The sequence below is a fragment of the Crassostrea angulata genome, chromosome 2 (assembly GCF_025612915.1).
Source record: "Crassostrea angulata isolate pt1a10 chromosome 2, ASM2561291v2, whole genome shotgun sequence".
NCBI classification, from domain to species: Eukaryota; Metazoa; Mollusca; class Bivalvia; order Ostreida; family Ostreidae; genus Magallana; species Magallana angulata.
In genome coordinates this window covers 57,499,299-57,516,298 of record NC_069112.1, presented here as the reverse complement: position 1 = coordinate 57,516,298, position 17,000 = coordinate 57,499,299, and the positions used below count along the sequence as shown (strand labels likewise).

Sequence of the window (17,000 nt, the reverse complement as noted above, 5' to 3'; positions counted from 1 at the left end):
ACGATACATATACAAATCATTCTCTTATATTCATTACCAATTTTGACTAAACTTAACGTTTGGATTAGCTATGGAATGAAAAGAAAAACTATATGGTACACTTTTTAAAAATGCAAAATCTGCTCTATATATTCCGTGCTATTCTATAAATCTTACCATAAACTTCAACCTCACACAAATCGTTAAAGGCGTAAGTTGAATATCCAGCAGGGAAGGGGCGATGAGTTCTGTTGTTGTAGTAAATGACATATCTCCCGTGCATAACGCATGTTACACTGATAGGGTTGGGTATTGTGGCTCTGGTATATTTGTTGTCATTGAAACACAGTCTCCAGTCATTTCTGTGGGTGGTGTTCGATACATAGATTGAAAATCCCAAGAATCTACTTTTAAAGTAGTCGTTTTCATCTGTAAGTTCAAAAACACCGAAAAAAAACTTATTTATATGTAGAATAGTTAAGGTTTAACAAATTTGTAAAAAGTAGGTCTTAAAAAATACACAAACTCAAGACTGAACAAGAGAAGTATGTATGTTTATGTAAACTCGGTGGGGGGGGAGAGAGAGAGAGAGAGAGAGAGAGAGAGAGAGAGAGAGAGAGAGAGAGAGAGAGATAGAGAGAGAGAGAGAGAGAGAGAGAGAGAGAGGGGGGCGGGGGCACATTTTGAGTGTAGAATCAATTTTATACACTGATATATGATTTGAAGATTTTCTTGCATCGCAATTGATGTCATCTGACCTTGTTTAGTGGCAACGATTATTTGACCATCTTTAAGGCTTATTATTCGTAGTTTTTATACGTACTGCTGTTTCATAGAAATTGTCTAACACACATTATGCATATCAATAATTTTGTGACTAATTTTTGTAAGCATCATAAAACTTATGCATTAATCACACAGGATGAGGCTGTGAATATTCGTCAATTAAAAGGAACCTTATAAGAATGTCATTTCTTTTGAATATTAAGTTACGTTTCAGTTACAGTACTTTGTAGATGAATAAATCAAGCAGCCCAATTCTGTGTCTCAAGAATTCAAACTTAACAAATACATGTATGTATGCTCAACATAAATATCTTAAGATAAGTAATCTAATATGAACACCCTTCTTTTTCACTTTGTTGGTCGATAAATACCCCAAGCGACATTGTCCGTCCTGTATTGTATAAAAACGTGATGCAGGTTCCGCACTTTTCCTAGATCCACCTGCCATTCTGCTATTGATTTATCATCCGCTGATATCGCACACTGTCCTCCAGCCGGGGCGAGATCTGATCGACGTCCGTCAACAGCATAGGTTGCATTCCATGGTGTGCCGTGAAAGGGATAACGCTGCCAGGCATGTCTTCGCAGAGCAATGTTTTCTGTAAAAGGTCAAAAATTAGAGTTTCGTAAATATAACCGTATATCCTGGGTTTTTTTTCCTTCCATATCACAAACTTTGCGAAAATGGGGTAAATGAGTGGTGTTTTCAATTTATGTCAGTCTTAATTTCATTTACTTTGAATATTTCTAACGTTGAATGGAGACCAATTTTGCTGGTCTAAATAGGCGAACGTTTATAACTTTCTAAGATTTTTGGATTGTAAGGAAAAGTACTTCATACTGTAATAATGACAAAATCTGATCATGCAGCTTTAAATACTCTTTTGGGTATATGGGTCTGTACTAGAAAATTTCAATCTTCAGTACACGTCGTGTCTGATAAGTAATCTATCAAAGAATACAATCTTCATTCTGGGGGATGGGGGGGGGGGTAGATTATTCGGCAATGGTGTTAAAAGAAAGCTTATGCATTCATGACTTTATACAATATGGAGTTGTGATAAGATAAGCTGGAATAGAAATGTTAAGTTGCATTTTCCGTGTCTGTTCTTTATACACTTATCGGTTTATCATTTTTTTGTGTATTGTGTATCCGGTAATCAGAATATTTGGCAAAGACGAACACAAATTTTCCTCTTAAAAAGTATTGCTTTACAAGATAATTTAAGAACATTCTATGTTTTTTTTTTAAGTTTATTTAAGATATGAAATAAAATAAATAAACCTTCTAGTATTTATTCGACAATATAAATTACGATAACTTATATGACTATATATACATGTGTGTATACGCATACATAGAAACATAATGTGTATACACATGTCTAGAAACATAACAATAGACCAACTTTCATTAACTTTGATATCTCGAACCATCAGATAACTCAAAGTTTTTACAGACCAATTCGAGATAGCACAAATTAACGCTGGTCCGTTCATTCACAGAGATAAAATTGATGCAGTAGGAGAAGTTTCGACATCTTATTAGATAATATGTAATTAACGCGAATAAACAAAATCAATATATATTTAAACAATTAACTGGAACAGAAAGCTTTTTTAAATCTACAGACCCTGAAACGTACTACTACACCAAAAAAGCGTGTGACTTTCGTGCGAGAAACGTTTCGTGTAAACCGTTTAGCGTTTCGTGTAAACCGTTTAGCGTTTCGTGTGAATCGTGAAGCGTTTCGTGTAAATCGTTTAGCGTTTCGGGCAAAGCGTGCAGCGTTTCGGGCAAAGCGTGTAAATCGTTTCGGGCAAAGCGTGCGAGAACCGTGTGAAACGTTCATCAGATTTCATTCGGAACTCTCTGACAATTTAATTGTTTCAAAACAGCGCTCGTGTTAAACATTACTTTAAACTGATTGGCAAAACTCCTTTGAGATATTCGTGAAAAAAATCTATAAGAAATGATATACTTATCTTTTTATTACATTTTAACAAACAAAAGAAAAGTACGCGTATTGAAAGAAGACTAGTTACTGAGACTCTTCGGCTGTGTACAACCAGTACACATAACCTCGGACATCGGGTAAGACCTGCACCTGGCTGAACCTGTCAATCAAACTCTGTGTATTTGTTTTCATTGGATGGTCACGCGTCTCTTTTTTTGTCAATAGCCAATAGAAATTTAATGACTTATAGGTAGTCAGAATCAGTATTTGATGATGCACACAATTTCAATGATAGATTATTTAACATTAATTTGAACAATATTAAATGTAAACATAGAAAGAAAATATACTGTTCATTTCTATGAAATGCGGGTAGTAAATTCTTCTGAATCCCGATTAAAAATATTTTTCAAAGTTATTATTTTAATTATTTAAACACTGATAACGGAACACAACAAGTAATTAACACACTGAAATGTTCCTAAAATGAACACATGCAATTAATTATTATGGGAATCTATATGCATATGGTACTTAATTCACATAGATTATAATAGATATATTGTACGCCGTTATGCGGGGCGCCGGTTATGTATACGAATATTGAGACAAAGTCTATATCAATTTTTATTTTTTTGTTCTTTCCGAAATCCAAAATAGTAATGACAACTTTCTTTATTGTTTAATCCATTGATTTTTCTTTGTGATATTATGTACGGAACATTTATTTACGCGAATGATTCGACATAAAAAAAATTAATCGATTGTTTTTGAGCATTTTTCTAACTTATGTGACTAATTTTATTTTACATAACTTTCAAACTTATCAATGTAAATAATTACAGGTTCATTTACAGTTAGTATTTTTGCATCGTATTCTCTGAAACCAATAAAAATATTAATGTGAGAAGAAAAAACGAATCCCGCCGAATACTGAAAAACCGATTTCAGTTTGTAATCATACGGATTTTTTTTTGGTATTGAATATTGTTTTACGATAACTTTTTTCTCTGGAATTTTTATTATTTACGGGACTAATAAGAATCATGGATATTTCTTTTGAGCAATAAATATATTTATAGAAGTAATATTTTTGGCTAATTCTGTGAATAAATAATTTTTTGCTTTAAATATAAGTACCAAATTAATTTAATTAATCAATTCAATACTAATGTACATAAATGTTTCTAATATCAGTATTTCTATTATTTCGTGTTTTTTAAAAATTAATTCTTACTAACAGAGTCAGGCTAAAAATCCGAGAGGACCCGAATCGATCAGGATAAAAGCGTGTTCAAAGCGTGTGAAAAGCGAGCAAATCGTTTCGTGCGAGAATCGTTTCGTGTAAACCGTTCAGCGTTTCGTGTAAATCGTTTAGCGTTTCGTGTGAACCATTTAGCGAGCGTGTAGCGAGCGTGCAGCGAGCGTGTGGTGTAGTAGTACGTTTCAGGGTCTGTATTTACAATATCAAAAGTAGAAAAAAAATTGTCGGTGATTTTACAGCTGCCTTTCATTTTGAAGCATTATAGGATAAATTGAATAGTATTATAATATTTGAAATTGATTAAAAGCCTGGGGTTTAAATTTACAATTGAAAAATACGGATGTTTACTGTTTTAAACGTGCATGTGCCTATTTGTGTATACTTTGTGGTTATTAAGTATAGTCACTGGCTTGTACATGCGAATTAACACTTTTTTATACTCATGCATTTTTATTAGTTTTAAAAGTTTGCTTCTCAGCTTGAACAGGAATGTATTTCCTGGTTTTAAAAAATACCTAGAAGATGTAAATAATATGACAACTTTATTTTACATCAGTTTCCTTGTTTTTGTGATATTATGATAAAGTTTCATATAATCTGATGGGGTAGTACATGTAATACATACTATGAAATTACATCATTTTAAGGAAATGCATATCATGATATCCGGGATATCTGCACATAGAGTTTGCATGAAAATCACAACGAGCTTTGTTAGTCACTTTTTTTTTACGTATGAGTAGTGGTACTGTATAAAGGGAAATATTCTTCCACGTTTTATATTCGCCCCTTTCGCCCTTGTTGTCAGCGGGCGAATGTAAGTCTGGGCGAATTTCAGTGTTTCAAATTATTCCTTTTTAAACATTCTGGGTCTGGGCAAATTAAAGACGTGGCGAAACTATTTGCAATTGTAGCGAAAACTACACGGGACAAAAATAACACTGTATATTATATCCACTTCGTGTCAGAAACTCAATTCATTTGCAATGTAATAATTTTTGTTACATTGTTTAGAAATATTGTTTGTGAAATTTCTGTGTTTGTGTGTATTGACCAATTCCGAATTTACAGATATAACGAACTGATTTCGAGTCCCGTAAAGACGATAATAACGACATCTTTTACAACAAGTTTATATACTTTTACATGTAAAACTTAGAAATAGCAATAGACATAATTCTTAATATGAGTTTAAGTTCACAAACATTTCTTCATTTTCTATCCAGTTATTTGAGGTTTATAGAAAGAGTTTTTTTTATTTCATGTCTCAGTTAGAACAAATCAGAAATAAAACACATATATAGCAAATCGCTTAACTTAATATAATGAATGGTCAACAAATATCCCTGTAGATGTTCTATAACTTTTAGAAATTATTTATTTCAGCCATTAAATGTTGAACTTCTTTATTTTTTGCAAATATATATTTCTACCTGTTTTATTTTTCTCATCAAAGAGAAAAATAAGTATAAGCTTTTGGCTTGTTTCCCAGTCGTATTGTATACTTTGTCAATTTATTGTACCTGCCAATAATAATAACTCGACAAATGTTTAAACAAACTATTGTTGCATGTATAAAAAAATAATTTTAAATCCATTCACTCACCATATGTTTTCACAGTCCAAAAATATTCGATGAATAGGGCTAGCCAAATCATATCAACCCACTATCGAAAGTTACTGTAATTGGGCCTAAAGTGGAATGTCGACCCTTAGTTTAGAAAACAAAAATAAACATGCTTTATAAGGTATATTCAACATAAAGCTTATCAAGCTAATGAATTATAAAATACAACATAAGTGCATCTTAAACAATGTGTGGTTTAACTGTACCAGGTTTAACATGTAGTAAATACATGCCGCTTTAAAAGTCATGTTGAAAAAAATAATTACCTATAATTAAGTTTGCAATAAATAAAATTAAAACTTAGGTATCAGTTAAGCTTGTAACTAGTTAGTATAACAGATGTGCGTGACAGTGTAGTTACAACGTTAACACAACAACTATATCCTACGTTCAATTTCGTAATGAAATCTTAAGTTCTGATTCATCAGTTGAAATCTGTTTAAAATCATTTTGATTCAAGTAAGAATTTTATAAAGAAAGAAACTTACCAATGTTGCCAACGAGTTATCTAACTCAATGAACCCTTCAGAAAGAGACTGTATTATGCACATACATCTTTGTATAAGCAATTATATTGTGACCATTACCCTCTTCCTGTACATATATCTAAGTGGTGCTTTAATATAAAGATGCTATTTTAGTCATGGTGATCCGTTCTATGCATATGTACTTAGCAGTTATTTGGAGTATACATTAAATTCATTCATTCGTTTTCAAAACTTTAAAAATGACACATAAAGTATATCTGTACAGTAAGATATCAAAAAGATGCTTGTGTTTCTGATTGACATCTATGCACTTTTTGGAAATCTGGCCTCATTATCATGACGCAATTTTAGATTTAACTCGAAATTTCAGTCAATTATAAAATAATTGTTATCAAAATACATTGTATGACCATTGAATTGTGTTATTAACAATGTATATATCAAAATACCTTAAATAGTATTTCAATTTTGACACTTAATTGTGTCAATAAAGAATCATTAAGACGGTGTACATTACTATTGATACCTATTGCTCATCATTGTAAGCAGATCTATTTCTATATTCACATAAAGCATAATTTATTATTAAGACTTAAACAGGAAAAAATCACTAGCTGTGGCCTTCAACACCACACTTAGGTATATCAACGACAATTCATCAATTAACTATTGTTATTCTTATTTCGACTCGATATACATGTATCCCAGTGAACTTGAAAATAAAGGATACCACAAATTAAAGTCATTTGTTTCATATTTAGATATTATTAAGACTTAAACAGGAAAAAATCACTAGCTGCGTCTTCAACTCCACACTTAGGTATATCAACGACAATTCATCAATTAACTATTGTTATTCTTATTTCGACTCGATATACATGTATCCCAGTGAACTTGAAAATAAAGGATACCACAAATTAAAGTCATTTGTTTCATATTTAGATATTTTTTAGACAAAAAAAAACATTAATGGTAACCTAACAACAAAACTTGGCGATAAATGTAATGACTTTATATTTTTTCTATCGTCAACTTTCCAACAAATTCTTGAACGAGGCAAGCTACTGACAAACAAGTTGATAATGCAAGATTATCAACAGTCTCGATTAAAGTTATTATTTCGTTCAGTGCTATGGTCGGTACACCGACCATGTCAGTAAATAGTATCGTCTGCTAGGTCGAATGCTGAATGACGTTTTTCATACTTATTGTTAGGCCATTATCAATCAACTTGTCTATGGACCTTCTTGTTTCCCAGATTACAACAATGAGCATACGGCGGTTCTGACCGGTCAGCAGAGGATGCTTACTCCTCCACGGCCTATGATCCTACCTCTGATTTTTATAGAGGTCGGTGTTTTCGCTTCTCCTGTTTTGTAGTCTTCCTTTGGCTTTTGATTTACAACACTGTTTGTTATTGCCAAATCTCATATTTAAATTACCAATAAAAAATGAACGTTTCTATGAATAATTAGGCCAGCAGACCATCTTTATTTTTTGTAAATAATAAAGATTTTATTGCAACAAATAAGTTCACAAGATTTGGTTTTAAATAATTTTTCTTTGCTCAAATTTAAAACTAATCGAAATGAAAATAATTTGTTTCATTTTTTATCCCAGAATGTTATGAAAAAGCGCATCTTTACTAGTTTCATTACAAATGACACGCACTTTTATGTAACGTATGAAATGAAGACGGTGAATGCCAGTTCTACAATAAAATAAGTTTTAATATGTATCCTATTATTCTTTAAACACATTCAAAGTTCTTGATAATTCAGTATTGAAATCAACTAATAAAGGATATTTTTCCACTACATTAGAGTTTACACAATTTGAGGATCCGTGCATAGTAGTCTCACAAACTGTAGCATTATAGTTCTCGAGAAAAACTTTTTAAAAACATTTTCAATTTATCTTTATATGTTAAACTTTGAACCCCTCTTCGGTTCACAGTATTAGTCCAGTGCTAAAGCTTTAATTATTTGGAATCTGCATTATTTAAGGATGATTGCATATTAATCTCACAGGCTGAAGCATTACTGGCACTGTACCAGTTATCGGCTAAAATTTAATGTTTTCTTGTCGTATTTTCTTATTTCTTAATATTTTTGGATAAAACTTGCCACACTTTAAATACTGAACTCCTTATTTATCAACCTGTTTGTTTATATCATTTTTTAGAACCGCAAACATCTTGTTTTGTGATTTTTATCAGGCCCCGAATTTGCCGAGTTTTTACGATCTACTGTACCAGTTATCGGCTTTGTGATAATAACGTAGTAAAATCCCTGTACATGTTGATTTTATACTCTGCTAAATGAAATTTGAATTATGTCCCTTGTGGGGTCAGACTAACGTAGTCGGGGCTGTGATACATTATAAACAAAACTCATAAAAGTATTCGTTTATCATACGGTAATTCACCAAATCGTACACTTTTCAATACATAATTGTGCAATCAGGCGTTCAACTGCGCTACGAATCTCTCGGAAATTAATGAATTCCTTTTGTTTATACATGCTATTTGTATTGATATTATATGTCAAATCAAAGGAGGGCTATAGTAACGTTTCACAAAGATGTAATATTCTATTTTTAACTTATTACGTCATTTTCCCCACTGCTGAAAGTGCAAAGATGTAAAATCAGAGGTAAACAATGATCGTTTAAGCTTGTGTATAAAGCATATTCAAGAAAGTTTTCAAGCAAACCTACTTTTCTTTATTCGAAAAAGACGACTGAATTAAAATATCTGGGATTGCCCCGTGTAATAAACCCGAACTCTCATTTTAGCCGATAACTGGTCTTAGCCGATAACTGGTACAGTACCAGTATAGTTCCCTAGAAAAAGATTTTTCAACATGATTTTTCAACATTTTCCCTCTATATTTATTTGCTAAACTTTGATCACCTTTTGGGGCCCCAGTATAAAATTGAGGTCACGGCTTTTATAATTTCGAATCTACACTATTTGAGGATGCTGACGTAGTTATCTGACAAATTGATGCATTGTAGTTCTCAAGACGATTTTTAAACGTTTTCCATATATACTTCTACATTTAACTTTAAAATCATCTTGGGTCCCCAGTATTAGTCCAGGGGTCACTTTTTTAAAACTGTCGAACCTTCATTATCCAAGGTTGTATGCATGATAGTAATCTCACAAATTGAAGCATTGTAGTTCTCGAGAAGAAGATTTTTTAACATGTTGCCTTTATATTTCTATAATAAACTTTGACCCCCAGTATTGGTCCGGGGTCACAATTTTACCAATTAGGAATCTACATAAGCCAAGGATGCATACATAGAAATTCCACAAACTATAACATTTTAGTTCTTAAGAAGAAAATGTTTAAACGTTTCCTTTATATTATTTAAAATGTTTCAACTTTGAACCCCTCTTGGTGCCCCATCGATTGTCCGGGAGTTACGATTTTTACATTTTAGAATCTACATTTTTTAAGGATGTACATGTATGAATAGTAATATCCCAAACAGTTGCATGATAGTTCATGAGAAGAAGATTTTAAAACATTTTCCTATATATGTTAAAATTTAAACCCCACCTGGGGCCATACTTTTTGTTCGGGGGTCTCAATTTTTACAATTTAGAATCTCCACTATATATACCACCTTTTGTGTAAATATTGGCATTTTTGGTGCAGTAGTTCTCGAGAAGAAAATTTTTAAAATTGTTCATATGTAGTTCTATGTTGAACTTTGAACCCCGCCTTGGGCTGCAGTTTTGGTCCGAGGGTCACGATTTCTACAATTTAGAATCTTCATTATACAGATCAAAGGCCGGAACGCCCACAAAGGCCTCAAACTGACATTTTCTTTAAAATAGGTATCATTAATTTAAATTTCTGTACCAAAAGTCGTATATCAAATAATATCAGACTAAAAATATCTTGTGTAACTATATTCGTACATATTATAGTATTTATTGCCAAGCAAACAACATAAAAATACACATAAAACAAAAACAAAAGGCGAAAAAAGCATTCGAATGTTTTTAAAAAATGGGATGCCGTTTCTTTTTCAACATTTTAACAGATCCCAGGATACCAATATGTTCATTTGGCCGTGTCAAGGGTACATGTAAGAGTAAGAAATTTAAAAAAAATATTTCTTTCTAACAAATTCATTCGAATTTTCACAAAATATATATTTTTTGAAGAACGTACTTTTCATAACAACAACATATATCCCTCATTATTCGGGTTCTATGCTAATGAAGTATATACATCATTGTTTACTTTTTGGTCAGCATGCTCGAGTTCTTGGTAAGTACAAAGTTCGTTTTCTTGAATATCAATACTGTTCTCAATAGTGTTCGGTTTTTCGACAGATTCGTCTACCTTTTCTTCTCGATTGCGGCATCTTGCAAGTACCTGTCTGGATCTGAAAGTTTAGTAAACTGACGTGACGTATTTTCAAATGTTACAAGAAAATACGATCACGATCGAGTGAAAAATAATTCGAGTACTAGTAAGTAACGTACATGAAAAACAGGTTGAGAAGAGCACTGACTGAAAACAATACGACAACGGTGATGATGGAATAAAAAGGAACTTGAACTGTAGTTTGCAAAACAGGTGGACCATAAGCTGCAAATGAGTATCATATACATGAATAAGTTTCTCTAATTTATACAGTTACATTATTATTAAAAAGAGAGAGAAGGGGGGGGGGCAATATTTCCTTTCCTTTTTACCTATACTCATTTCTTTTTGTTTATTTGTTTGTTAATTTGTGTTATTTCGTTTTTTTTAAATACATTTTTAGATGTAAATTGTTTTGATTAAATCTGATAATCTGACAATTGCTACTGGGAACTCGGATCCAGTAGCAATTGTCCATTTTTCATTTTGTTTTATTCAATGTCATGTGAAGTTGTTTTTACTTTGTATATATTCCTTTCTCATATTCAAACGTAGTTTTGAGAAATCCCAACACCAATGATTATCTGTCCTTTTTAATTCAAATTGACATCGTCTATATATTAAACACTTTAAGAATTTCTAAAGATCAAAATTTAATTAACGCTATCATGTAACATTTCTAATTTGATTTTAACTGAACTAAATTAAAACAAAACGAGTAAATCACACAAAATCAGATAATTGCACAATTTTTAAAAAAAAAAATACAGTAAAACACGGTTATAGCGAACACGCTTATAATGAATTGACGCTTACAGCGAAGTGAATTTCATTCCCCAAGTCTCTTTTTCATGTTGTAAACTTGACGGATATAACGAATTACGCTTATAACGAAATTAAATTGGTCGCATATGGGACTTCGTTATAAGCGTGTTTTACTGTATTTAGAATGGAATATTGTTATCAGATTTTACTTTACATGTATGCTGTTAAATAATCATACCATCATTCATTGGCCGTACAAGTGTCTTGTTCTTGAATTTATCTGTTGCTGAAAAAAACAACAAATGACCAAAGCCATATATATTTACATAAAAAGTAATTCATCAATTTTTCTCATGGTTTGGAGAAAAAATGCTACGCATGCACAGAGGGTACTGAATAAGTAAACATAAATCGAATAATATGCAATGTAAGAAATACTAACACCGATAATTTTCTTTCCGGTTTAATTGAATTTGTTATTATCTATTTTAAATACTTTACGAATATGGAGCAAACAAACTTTACGCAACGCAATGATGTTACATTTCTGATTTAATTTCATATGAACTAAATTAAAATACATTGAGTAAATGGATTTACTTTCAACACAATCAGATTATATTGAAAATAAAAAAAAATGATTCAGAGTTGGAATATTGTGATCACATTTTATTATACATGTATGCTTTTAAATAATCATACCATTATATGTCGACCATGCAAGTGTCGTGTTCCTGAATTCACTTCTTGCTAAATAAAAAAAAAGAAATGACAAACGCTTATAATATTTAGAGATAGGTATTCATAGTGTATCTCATGTTTGGAGAAAAAACACTACGCATGCACAAAGGGTACTGAATAAGTTTACGTAAATTAAACATATCAAATGTACGTACATTCAACACAAAGGTCTCCTTGAAAGCCGGAAGCACATCCGCGAGGACACTGACCGGTCACGTGGTTACATTTTTCTCCATACAGGTAGAGACAATGTCCACATGTCATAGAGCAATTAGGGCCATACGTGTTGTTAGTGCAAACTGACATTACATGAAAAGAAAAAGGAATTTCAATTTTTTTTTAATAACTTTAAACAAGTCCGAGCTTCACCGGACACCGGATATCTCATAGAATCATTTCTGGAATCGTTGACAAAAGTTTGAAAGTAGATGAACGTTAAGGAGACAGGAATGAAAAATCTTTACAGTTTTTATCAATCAAAAAGACAATATTGCATCGTATCATATAGCTTAAAGTAAGTAGATCTTAAATAGATATGGGCTAGTCAGAATTTCATATAACTTCCTGCAATGAGCATTTTTTATAAATTTGATTATGACTTTTATTTTAATATTTTTTTCTCCTAATTTTGGAATTTTTATCAAACAGAATATACCTGTAAAATTTAGATTAGGAATAAAAAAGTTCAACAAACATGTTCAGTGAGAAAAAAATATATGCATAAGGATGCCGATTTGCGTATTCAGCAGAGCAGGTATTTGCGAGCGATCTTCAAAACTCCCTATACATCTGACAACAATTTTCACGAGTGGTCGCAAGCACCCACTCTACTAAACACGCATCAGAGTCATAGGAAATGGCTACATACAGGCAGACATATCATCCGTCCCAATCGTTTAAATATACATGTAAGCATGTATTTCTTTTTGGCTTTTGAATCGGATTACTTCGTTTACAAAAAATTAGCATAATTTTAAAATTTGGTAAGAACATAATGAAATCTATTTGAATTGTATCTACAACTGTCATGTCTACGTTCATTCTACATAAGCCTGAATGTACTATTTTTTCGTTACCAGTTTTGCATTGTCTCCCTTTATACCCGTCTTCACATCCATTCGGACAAGTGCCATTTTTGAAGTCACATTGTTCTTTTTCGTAGCAAGCGCCACAGACTTTGAAGTGAAGTTTGGAAAAACAAAGATATATAAAATATCTCGAGCAATGAAAAATATATATGCAAATGTTAGCTTACATACATCCAAGAGACTTAACTTTTATCAGTAAAATTAAACATCATACAATGTAAGCTGTACCTATGTTACACATAGATCCACTATATCCCGGAACACAGCTAACACAAGTTCCATCCACAATGTCACAGTCTCCACCCTTACAGTTTTCTGGACAAGGAGTGGAACAGTTCTCTCCGTAATATCCTAAGGTCAGACAACCTATACAGAAATGAAACAAAGAACTCACTATATCAAAGTGACCTAATGGTTATGGCTATATTTTTCGACTTCTCTAACTAAAAATTGACGGTCCCGCAACATAAATGCTCTTAATACAACAATCAATATGTTACGTTTATTATATTTTATTATATTATACTATATAACTAGACTTTGACCCCCACGTGCATGGTTTGACATTGCAAATATATTTAGGATATTTACGAAATAGATACATCGACATACCGTATAGTTTTGTCATTTACATAACCAAGCTTTAAGCCTACAATATTGCTATTTATTTCACTGCACTCTGCTTAGAATTATCTTACTGTGTCTCGGGACAAGCCATCACCAGTGCCTCCCATTTACCAGTAATGTAATTTAAAAATTGCAGAATCGCTTCGAAATGATTTTGCAGGAAATTGATAAAGCTGCATTGAAAAAAAAACAGTCAAACTATTCATAACAAACCATTTTGAAACTGTAAATAACTTTCATCTAAAAATTTAAGTCATATTAATGAAGAATTGTACACTTTTTCACCAACGTTAAACTTTTATTTACACACTATGTTAACGTTCGGAACTCTCGGGATTTTTCATATTAAATGCACTGAATTAGAGTTATCTTCCATATTTTCTTTGATAAACAGATTATACAGCAAATTTTCAATGAAAATTTACACGTATTTGTATTATCGTTTCTGAGTTTATGCATGCAAATGTGATATTGTGGAAACATAAACTAAAAAGCCTCTAATGATTTAGCGTGAATGTAATGCGCATGCGCAAGATTGTAAAATCCAAAAAATTCAAATGATATTCGGATTTTTTAAAAAGGAATTTTCGTTGATTATTAATTAGTGACGCTTGATTGAGATAAAATAAAAAAAAATATTGGTAATCTTCAAGTACCTATGATGTTTAAAATATATAAAAGGAAAGACAGTACTTTTCCGATTTATTGGTATTAAAGCCCATAAATTCGAGTCTATTATTTTAATATAGTAGTATCGATAATGATGATAACGATGATAACGTTAAGAATTTTTTAAAGGAGCTAAAACTTTGTGCGTTTCATCTGAACTAAATGTTATGCATTTCTTAGAATAAAAATGGACTTTCTCTGTACATGTCCTTCAAAATACATCTCAAAAAACGTAGACGCAGAAAGTGTTCGCAATATGCGTATTAAGAAAACATTAATAAGAAATATAGGCCTCACCTTGTCTACATAGCAAACGTTCTTATAACGTTATGCACCAGCGGTAATTTGTTGATGATTTATGTTTTAAGCGTTTCAACCTTAAATCATGGATTTTAAAACACTATTGAGGACAACTGAAATATTTCTCTTTTTTTAAAAAGAGAATGAAGAAGTCAACAAACTACGTGGTATCATATCTACTTTAGAATTCTAGTCCTGTATGATTTTTTGTCGTAAACTCTTATTAAGGAAAGAAAACTCCTAAGTTTAAACTCTCAAAATTGAATGGCCTCCTTCATCTCTTAACACTCCTTCATCTCTTAACAGAGCTGTTCTTTTCATTGAAGTAGGTACAATGTACATGTTTCACAACCATCCAGCCTTCTCTTTGATAACCACAATGCTTTTACGACGTTCTATCTATTCAGAGTCAAATATAGCCATAAATGTGTTGATAATTGTTGTAGTTTTTATCGTATTAGTAAGCATAACATATTAAACGTATTCTACTTTCAAAATCGATGTTTAAAAGTAATAATAAACATATCGGGAAGTAAATTCTTGACAGCTGTCTACGTGATACGGTTCACGTCTTCTAAAAGTAGAGGAAGAAGTAATGAATTATTCTAAAAAAATGTTTTTATCAAAAACGATGCATATATAAATCATTCTCTTATATGCATTACTAAAGGACTATGTGCGGTATGGTCAAATATCTGCCCCCGATTTCAACCAATTTTTAAATAGTATCGTATGAAAATGAAATCTTCACAAATCATTGTAAAGAGGATGCCTATAACTTTAATCTTGATTTTAGTCATCATTGCTCACTCGCTGTTTATCTATGACGTCACTTATATGACCTAATTCCCGCAAATTTGCAAACAAATGAAGATATTCTCATTTTTGCTCTATATTTTGCATTCGGAAGTATAGAGCGCAGGTCTGCTCAAGTGCGATTTTAACATATGTTTTTCTTCAGATAGTTATAAATATTATACTAAAAAATGGTACTTGAGCAAGCCTGCGCTCGATGTTTCCCAGTCGAAAAACCATCGGAAAACACCCATATTTTGCTACAAAACACCAATTTATCAAAATAATGCAATATTCATGACGTCATTTCTACATTATGACGTCACTGTGGTGATAACCTTTTACACCTTTATTTTCAATATGATTTTAACTATCTTTCACCTTATTTTAAAGCTCTTTCTAAAACTTTGATTTTGGGGGGCAAAAATTGCATAAAACCGCACTTAGTCCTTTGACAAAACTTCACGCTGGAATAAAATATGAAATAAAAAACTATATGGTATACTTTTTAAAAATGCAAAATCTGCTCTATATATTCTGTGCGATTCTATAAATCTTACCATAAACTTCAACCTCACACAGATCGTTAAAGGCGTAAGTGGAATATCCAGCAGGGAATGGATGATGAGTTCTGTTGTTGTAGTAAATGACATATCTCCCGTGCATAACGCATGTTACATTGATAGGGTTGGGTATTGTGGCTCTGGTATATTTGTTGTCCTTGAAACACAGTCTCCAGTCATTTCTGTAGGTGGTATTCGATACATAGATTGAAAATCCCAAGACTCTACTCTTAAAGTAGTCGTTTTCATCTGTAAGTTCAAGAACACCGAACAAAACTTATTTTAACGTACAATAGTTAAGGTTTAACAAATTTATAAAAAGGTATGTCTTAAAAATACACAAACTCAAGACTGAACAAGAGAAGTGTGTATGTTTATGTAAACTCGTTGGGGAGAGAGAGAGAGAGAGAGAGAGAGAGAGAGAGAGAGAGAGAGAGAGAGAGAGAGAGAGAGAGAGAGAGAGAGAGACGGGGGCACAATTTGAGAGTAGAATCAATTTTAAAAACTGATATATGATTTGAAGATTTTCTTGCATCGCCATTGATGTCATCTGACCTTATTTAGTGGCAACGATTATTGTTTGTAATCATCTTTAAGGCTTATTATTCGTCGTTTTTATACGTGGTTCTGTTTCATAGTAAATGTCTAACACACATTACGCGTATCAATAATTTTGTGACAGGTTTTAGTAAGCATCATAAAACTTTCGCATAAATCACACAGGATGAGGCTGTGAATATTCGTCAATTGATAGGAACCTTATAGGTCCATATAAGAATGTCATTTCTTTTGAATATTAAGTTACGTTTCAGTTACAGTACTTTGTAGATGAATAAATCAAGCAGCCCAATTCTGTGTCTCAAGTATTCAAACTTAACAAATACATGTATGTATGCTCAACACAAATATCTTCAGATAAGTAATCTAATATGAACACCCTTCTTTTTCACTTCGTTGGTCGA

At 32.0% G+C, this 17,000-nt stretch overlaps 2 pseudogenes; both read right to left on the bottom strand.

Annotated features, from left to right (window-relative positions):
* The window catches only part of LOC128174549 (multiple epidermal growth factor-like domains protein 11), a 158,881-nt pseudogene extending 152,644 nt beyond the window's left edge, over window positions 1–6,237 (bottom strand).
* Window positions 6,238–10,105: 3,868 nt separating this feature from the next.
* Window positions 10,106–17,000, bottom strand: part of LOC128174548 (multiple epidermal growth factor-like domains protein 10) — a 92,654-nt pseudogene continuing 85,759 nt past the window's right edge.